The following is an 8,168-nucleotide window of genomic DNA, read 5'->3' as shown; positions in this document are numbered from 1 at the left end:
ATCCTCCAACCACAAGGGATGAACTCGGGTTTCACCAGTTTCCTCATTTCCCCTCCCCCCACCTTGTCTCAGTCAAATCCATCGAATTCAGCACCGCCTTCCTAACCTGCAATCTTCTTCCCGCCCTCTCCGCCCCCACCCCAGTCTGACCTTTCACCCTCACCTTGACCTCTTTCCACCTATCACATTTCCGACGCCCCTCCCCCAAGTCCCTCCTCCCTACCTTTTATCTTAGCCTGCTGGACAAACTTTCCTCATTCCTGAAGAAGGGCTAATGCCCGAAACGTCGATTCTCCTGTTCCCTGGATGCTGCCTGACCTGCTGCGCTTTTCCAGCAAAACATTTTCAGCTCTGATCTCCAGCATCTGCAGACCTCACTTTCTCCTCCATGAAACTATCACCCAATGTCAGAAAAACTCACTTCATTTACTAATATCATTTAGGGAGGGAAATCTGACATCCTCACCAGTCTGGCCTACACATGACTCCATACTCACAGCAATGTGGCAGACTCTGAAATAGCTGAAGGATCCTATCCTTTCAAGGGGCAATTACAGGTGAGTGATAAATGATGTCCACGTCCCATGGAAGAATAAAGAGAGAAAACATCGAATCTATAATGTAAGAGGTGATTGCTAAAATGACTTGTTTCATTCTCAGCCAGGCCTGCTCTGCATCTACAAGATTTCCCACCTGGTCTCCAATCTGACTCAGCTTTCTCTTGATGCCCAGTTTTTCTCTAATGGTTCACAACAGACATTCATGTTCTATTTTTATGTTACTCACTGCTATTTCCTCACGCATTCACAATGGCTCTGTTATTTACTTTCACTGTTTTCCATTTCAATGTGCACAAAATGTTCTTTCTGTCGATTTTCTAGTTTATTAGGAACCTGACATTCATCATCAGCCCCCGTTTTGTGTTTCATTTTAGTCTCTACAGCTTCATCACCCAGAGATCATGAGCTTTGGATGATGTGCCTTTCCCACTTGTAGAAATATATTGCTTTTATATTCAAATTATTTTCTATTTGAAGACCACCTATTTCAAATGTTTAACCTGCTAATCATTAACTCTGATGCATCTGTTAGACAATGTCTCAACCCATTGAAATTCACCCTCAGCTGCTGAGGATTATCCAAAACTACTCGAAGTCTAATGATCTGAGCTTTCTTGTGTTTGCAAATCCTCCTTCACATTGCTCTGCTAAATCCCATCCAGGGGCTACAATTCACTCTGATAGTAATATTGAATTAATTGGATTTTCTGAAACAGGCTTATTTGTCAAATATTGGAAGTGAGTACCATGAAGTGGTAAAAACCAAAAGAACTTTGGATACTGTAAATCAGAAATAAAAACAGACGTTGCTGGAAAAGCTCAGCAGATGAGGCAGCATCTATGGAGAGAAATCAAAGTTAATTTTTTGGGACCGGTGACACTTCCTCAGAACTGGACGTTTCTGGACGTGATTTCTGTTCACAGATGCTGCCAGACCTACTAAGCTTTTCTAGCAACTTCTGTTTTTGTTGTTGACCATGAAGTGGTACACTGCTCATACCTCCATTGTGAAGAAAGGTTGAGGGAGCTCAGACTTTTCTCATTGGAGTAAAGAAGGATGAGAGGTGACTTGATCGTGGTGTACAAGATGTTGAGGGGCATAGACAGAGTAGATAGCCAGAGACTTTTACCCAGGGTGGAAGTGGCAATGACAAGGGGGCATAATTTTAAGATAATTGGAGAAAGGTTTAGGGGAGATGTCGGAGGTAGGTTATTTACACAGAGAGTGGTGGGTGTGTGGAATGTACCGCCAGCAGTGGGAGTAGAGTCAGATATATTAGGGACATTTAAGCGACTCTTGGATAGGCACAAGGAAGATAGTACAATGAAGCATATGTTAGTTTGATCTTGAATAGGATAAAAGGCCGGCAAAACATCGAGGGCCAAAGGGCCTGTATTGTGCTGTACTGCTCTATGTTCTATGTTCACACCTGCTCTGTCACTAGAACCACGAAAGTCAAAAAACCAGCTAAACAATATCACTGTAGTGTTTCAGTGAAGTCTTTACAGTCGTCAAGACAAACACATGAATGCCAAATTTCACACCATCACAACAACTTGTACCGGAGGATAAGCAGTCATTGGTTTGTTGGCAAGGTAACTCTAACTGACTGAGGAGTTGCCATCCAGAAAACAGTAAGTGACCTATAAGATGCCCAAACTCCCAGCTAGTTCAAAGATGCAAGGCTTTCAGGAACAGATCTTTGTGTATAAATATTTGTCACTTTAGACAAATAACTGAACCACATTAACTAATTCACTGATTATCTGAAGTTAATTCAGAATGTGTTGCCAAATCTCAGAATCACATGTAACATGTTCTGGGATTTGCAAGTGTGGACTGGTTGAGTATGGTCTATACTCTGCTTATTACAAGCTGCCAAAAGGGACATGCTCAAAGGAAAGTACTGTACTATAGATCTGAAGACAGATGGCAGGAGAAACTCAACAGGTCTGGCCACATTGACTGAGAGAGAAACAGAGTTAATGCATTGTGTCTAATATGACTCTTCTTCAGAACCTTGAACAAATGGATACGCTGTTCAATTTGTTTGGATAGTCACTGGGATATATGGCCAAAATACTTGGCGTTATATGAGTACTGACAGCCACAAATGACATTGCTTAATTGTGTGGGAAGGAGAACATTTTGTGAACTGTAGCATCATTGTATGAGGGGAAAATACAAAACATCTCTTAAATGTGCAAACAACTCTGAATCCCGACACACTGTGTTACTGGTTTGCCCAAAACAGCATTTTCTCTAAATGTTCTTTCACTGGCTGAGCAATCTCTCTGTAACCAGGAGCTCACATCTAAACTGACTGCCTTGGGATATCATTGCTCAGGTTAGTCTACAACTGGAGTATTTCAGTTTACTTGCATTCATGTTTGTGATTATTTGGTTTCTGTGAACCTTTTTTTTAACTCAACAACATGTGGAAATGCACCAGTAATGTGTTTGGAACAAGGTGCAAACACTTGCGAGTCCCTCTTTCACTGTTTTTGATAAAGTCTTGGAATTGTGAGGAGAGGAAATTAAGGGGATAGTGCCTGGGAAATGGAGCTGAAGTAGATTATCAACCGTGATCTTTAGAATGGTCTTCTGCAGATTTCAGTTTATTTCAGTCAGGGGACGTGAGCATCGCTGCCACAGCCAGCATTTATTGCCCATCCCTAGTTACCCTTTGAGAAGGTGGGGGTGAGCTGCCTTCTTGACCCACTGCAGTCCATGTGCTGTAGGGTGACCCACAATACCCTGAGGGAGGGAATTCCAGGATTCTGACCCAGCGACACTGGAGGAACGGTGATATATTTCCAAATCAGTATAGTGAGTAGATTGGAGGGGAACTTGCAGGGGGTGGTGTTCCCATATATCAGCTGCCCTTATACCCCAAATGGAAGTAGTGGTGGGTTTGGAAGGTGCTGTCTGAGGATCTTTGGTGAATTTCTGCACTGCATCTTGTAATTAGTACACACTGCTGCCACTGAGGATTGGGGGTGGAGGGAATGGATGTTTGTGGATGTGGTACCAATCAAGAGAGTTGCTTTATCCTGGATGATGTCAAGCTTCTTGAGTGTTGTGGGAGCTGCCCCTATCCAGGCAAGTGGGAGTATTCCATCACACTCCTAACTTGTGTCTTGTAGATGGTGGACAGGCTTTGGGGAATCAGGAGGTGAATTCTTTTTACTACTTATGTTCTTGTGTTGTCTATCATGTTAATCATCTAGTGATAGCAACATTGATCCAACTACTCACAGTGGTGCATTGTCAGTTTCTCTGTCAGGTACTGTAAATTCCAGAAGCATTGCTAATGAGTTCAATGAGATGGTGACGGTTCATGTTTCTGAACATCTACCCCATTGTTCACAGAGCAGGAGAGATGGATAACCTAAAATATGGAGCAAATTATCCTTGGACTACAGCTGACCCAGTGTCAACCCTGGAGAAAAGGAGCATCTGATAAGATTCTTACAACCAACTGCATGGAATCAGGGAGCTGTACTGATTGCAGATGACTGTGCTCATTTATTCTGTAATACCCAATTGTTCTCTGGTAATCGCTATCAAACTAGTTCCTGATTATATTCTTGCTAAAAGCAGAGGAAACATTATTAGCACAAAGTTCCAGAGATACTTGCTCAGCTTTATTCATGGACTGGATATATTAATGCTGCACATTTCAATTCACTGAATTCCTTGTGGTTTCTCTATAAGGCCTTAGCACAGATCAGGTGGCTGCTCTCCTGATAATAATTGTGTCAATTCTTTCTTTTACCTGGAGAGCTTTCTTTGGTTTTTCATTGATCACAACTTTCCAACAGTTGTTAGTTTTGTGTCATTTGAGGCTCCCTTATAAAGACACATCCCTCACTCAAAGAACCAGGTCCTAGTGAACCATCTGTGAGTTGATTCCAATGCAGGTATATCCCTTCTTAGCCAGGAAGACCAGAACTGTATGAGCCAGGGGCCAGCTGTGAAGGTAAGTTTGAATATAAAATACTGACCCTGTGACTCAGCAGCCTCCATTTCAGTACTGGGAGTCGAGAGAGCGTGAGCCAGGTATCTGCAGGGAAAGGTAAATTTGAATATAAAATACTGACATTGTGACTCAGCAGAGCGAAGGCTGAGCAGGAGCAGAAGCAGAAATGGGGACTGCTGGGTAAATGAACTAATATATTCGGGCAGTGGCTAAACCCAAAACACTGCACGTGCACCCATCATTCTGTCTGGATGATTGAATGGTGAGGTATTTTTTAATCTATTTTAGCAATTTAGAGCAGAGGAGATGGAGGCTAGGGCAGTTGCATGGTCCTCTTGCAGGATGTAGGAGGTATGGTTCACCACTAGTGTCCCCGCTTGCTTCCCCTGGGAGAATTGCATCCAACTTCAGCTCCTCACAGACCATGTTAGGGAACTAGAGCTGGAGTTGGATGAACTTTGGATAATTCAGGAAGCTGAGGGGGCGATAGAGAGGAGTTATAGGGAGGTAGTCATACCTACATTACAGAATAAAGGTAGCTGGGTGACCATCGGGAGAGGGGAAAGGGAATAGGCAGACAGTGCAGGGATGCCCTGTGGCCATTCCCCTCAATAATATCTATACCGTTTTGGATACTGTTGGGGAGGATGACCTACCATGGGAAAACCACAGCAGCCAGGTCTCTGGCACTGAGCCTGACTCTGTGGCTCAGAAGGGAAGGGGGGAGAATAGGAGAGTGATAGTGATAGAATATTTAATGGTAGAGGAACAGACAGGAGATCCTGTGGATGTGAACAAGACTCTTGGATGGTATGTTGCCTCCTAGATGCCAGGGTCAGAGATGTCTTGGATTGAGTCTACAGCATTCTTAAAGGTGAGGGTGAGCAGCCAGAAGTCTTGGTATACATTGGTACCAATGACAGAGCTAGGAAAAGGGAGGAGGACTTGAAAAGTGAATATAGGGAATTAGGTTGGAAGCTAAAAGGCAGGACGACCAGAGCAGTAATCTCAGGATTGCTACCGGTGCCATGGGCTAGATATTCTCAGGGAAATACACACCAGAAATGTGGAGGTTGTTTAGGGAGCTCTTGCTGCAAGTGCTGAATAGGTCTGTCCCACTGAGGCAAGGAAGGGATGGTAGGGTAAAGGAACCTTGGATGACAAGAACATCTAGTCAAGTGGAAGAAGTAAGCTTACTTAAGGTTGAGGAGGCAAGGATCAGACAGGGCTCTAGAGGGTTACAAGATAGCCAAGAAGGAACTGAAGAATGGACAGGAGAGCGAAAAGGGGGCATGAAAAGGCCTTGGCAGGTAGGATTAAAGAAAACCCCAAGGCATCCTACACTTATGTGATGATCAAGAGGATGGCCAGAGTGAGGCCATGGGTGACTCCGTGACTACCTGGTCAGGTCCATGCCCCCCCTACAACCCACGCTCCCATCCTGCCACCTTCCCCTGCCACCGCAGGAATTGCAAAACCTGCGCCCACACCTCCACCCTCACCTCCATCCAAGGCGCTAAAGGAGCCTTCCGCATCCATCAAAGTTTTATCTGCACATCCACCAATATCATTTATTGTATCCGTTGCTCCCGATGCGGTCTCCTCTACATTGGGGAGACTGGAGACTTCAACAGTTTCCTCACTTCCCCTTCCCCCACCTCACCCTAGTTCCAAACTTCCAGCTCAGCACTGTCCCCATGACTTGTCCTACCTGTCTATCTTCCTTTCCATCTATCCACTCCGCCCTCCTCCCTGACCTATCACTTTTATCCCCTCCCCCACTCACCTATTATACTCTATGCTACTTTCTCCCCACCCCCACCCTCCTCTCACTTATCTCTCCATGCTTCAGGCTCTCTGCCTGTTTTCCTGATGAAGGGCTTTTGCCCGAAACGTCGATTTTATTGCTCCTCAGATGCTGCCTGAACTGCTGTGTTTTTCCGGTACCTCTCTAATATAGAGTGAGGGTAGGGCCAATCAGGGATAGTGGAAGGAACATGTGCCTGGAGTCGGAGGAGGTAGGGGAGGTCCTTAATGAATACTTTGCTTCAGTATTCATTAGTGAGAGGGAAATTGTTGTTTGTGAGTACAGTGTGAAACAGGCTTATATGCTCGAATAGGTTGATGCTAAGAAGGATGTGCTGGAAATCTTGAATAAACATGAGGACAGATAAGTCCCCTGGGCCAGCTGGGATATACCCAAGGTTTATACGAGAAGTGAGGGAACATATTGCTGCATGTTTGGTGATGATCTTTGCGTCCTCACTGCCCACTGGAGTAGTTCCAAATGATTGGAGGGTGACAAATGTTATTCACTTGTTCAAGAAAGGGAATAGGGATAACTATGAGAATTACAGTCAGTCTTATGTTGGTGGTGGGCAAATTATCAGAGAGCATTCTGAGAGGCAGGATTTATGATTATTTGGAAAAGCATAGAACATTGAACATTACAGTGTAGTACAGGACATTTGACCCTTGATGTTGTGCCGATCTGTGGAACCAATCTGAAGCCCATCTAACCTACACTATTCCATTTTCATCCATATGTTTATACAATGACCATTGAAATGCCCTTAAAGATGGCGAGTCTAGTACTGTTGCAGGAACGGTGTTCTATGCCCCTACTACTCTCTGAGTAAAGAACCTACCTCTGACATCTGTCCTATATCAAACACCCCTCAATTTAAAGCTATGCCCCCTTGTGCTCGCCATCACCATCCGAGGAAAAAGGCTCTCGCTGTCCACCCTATCTAACCCTCTGATTATCTTGTATGTCTCAATTAATTCATCTCTCAACCGTCTTCTCTCTCTCACAAAAACAGCCTCAAGTCCCTTAGCCTTTCTTCATAAGACCTTCCCTCCATTCCAGGCAACTTCCGAGTAAATCGCCTCTGAACCCTTTCCAAAGTTTCCACATCCTTCCTATAATGCAGTGTCCAGAACTGTACACAATTCTCCAAGTGTGGCCACACCAGAGTTTTGTACAACTGCAGCGTGGCCTCATGGCTCTGAAACGCAATCCCCCTACCAATAAATGCTAACACACCGTAGGCCTTCTTAACAACCCTGTCAACCTGGGTGGCAACTTTCAGGGATCTATGTACATGGACACGAGATCTCTCTGCTCATCTACACTGCCAAGAATATTACCATTAGCCCAGTATTCTGTATTCCTGTTACTCCTTGCAAAGGTAATTACCTCACACTTGAATTGAATTGAATTGAATTTATTGTCATGTGTACCAAGGCACAGTGAAAAGCTTTGTCTTGTGAGCAATACAGGCAGATCACAAAGTTAAGTCGCATAGATAGTAAATAATAGGTAAACAGCGGCAAAAACAAAAACACAGGTACAGGCAAATGCTAAGAGTTTGTGAGTCATAGAGTCACAGAATCATAGAGATGTACAGCACGGAAACAGACCCTTCAGTCCAACCTCCAGGCGTCTGGCAGAGCGCTTTAGGGAACATCTCCGGGACACCCACACCAATCAACCACACCACCTCGTGGCCCAACATTTCAACTCCCCCTCCCACTCTGCTGAGGACATGGAGGTCCTGGGCCTCCTTCACCGCCGCTCCCTCACCACCAGACGCCTGGAGGAAGAACGCCTCATCTTCCGCCT

The 8,168-nt window shown here is 44.7% G+C and overlaps 1 long non-coding RNA gene across 1 annotated transcript in view; it reads right to left on the bottom strand.

Annotated features, from left to right (window-relative positions):
* The window catches only part of LOC122556543, a 126,331-nt gene that overhangs the window by 43,892 nt on the left and 74,271 nt on the right, over positions 1 to 8,168 (bottom strand). The window contains exon 3 of the long non-coding RNA XR_006313557.1: positions 4,569 to 4,627. This is a non-coding gene — a long non-coding RNA (uncharacterized LOC122556543). The remainder of the gene's footprint in view (positions 1 to 4,568; positions 4,628 to 8,168) is intronic.

This window comes from Chiloscyllium plagiosum, chromosome 2 (genome assembly GCF_004010195.1).
Source record: "Chiloscyllium plagiosum isolate BGI_BamShark_2017 chromosome 2, ASM401019v2, whole genome shotgun sequence".
Lineage (NCBI taxonomy): Eukaryota > Metazoa > Chordata > Chondrichthyes > Orectolobiformes > Hemiscylliidae > Chiloscyllium > Chiloscyllium plagiosum.
Note: the sequence above shows the minus strand (reverse complement) of the source record. Positions and strands in the feature narration are given on the sequence as shown.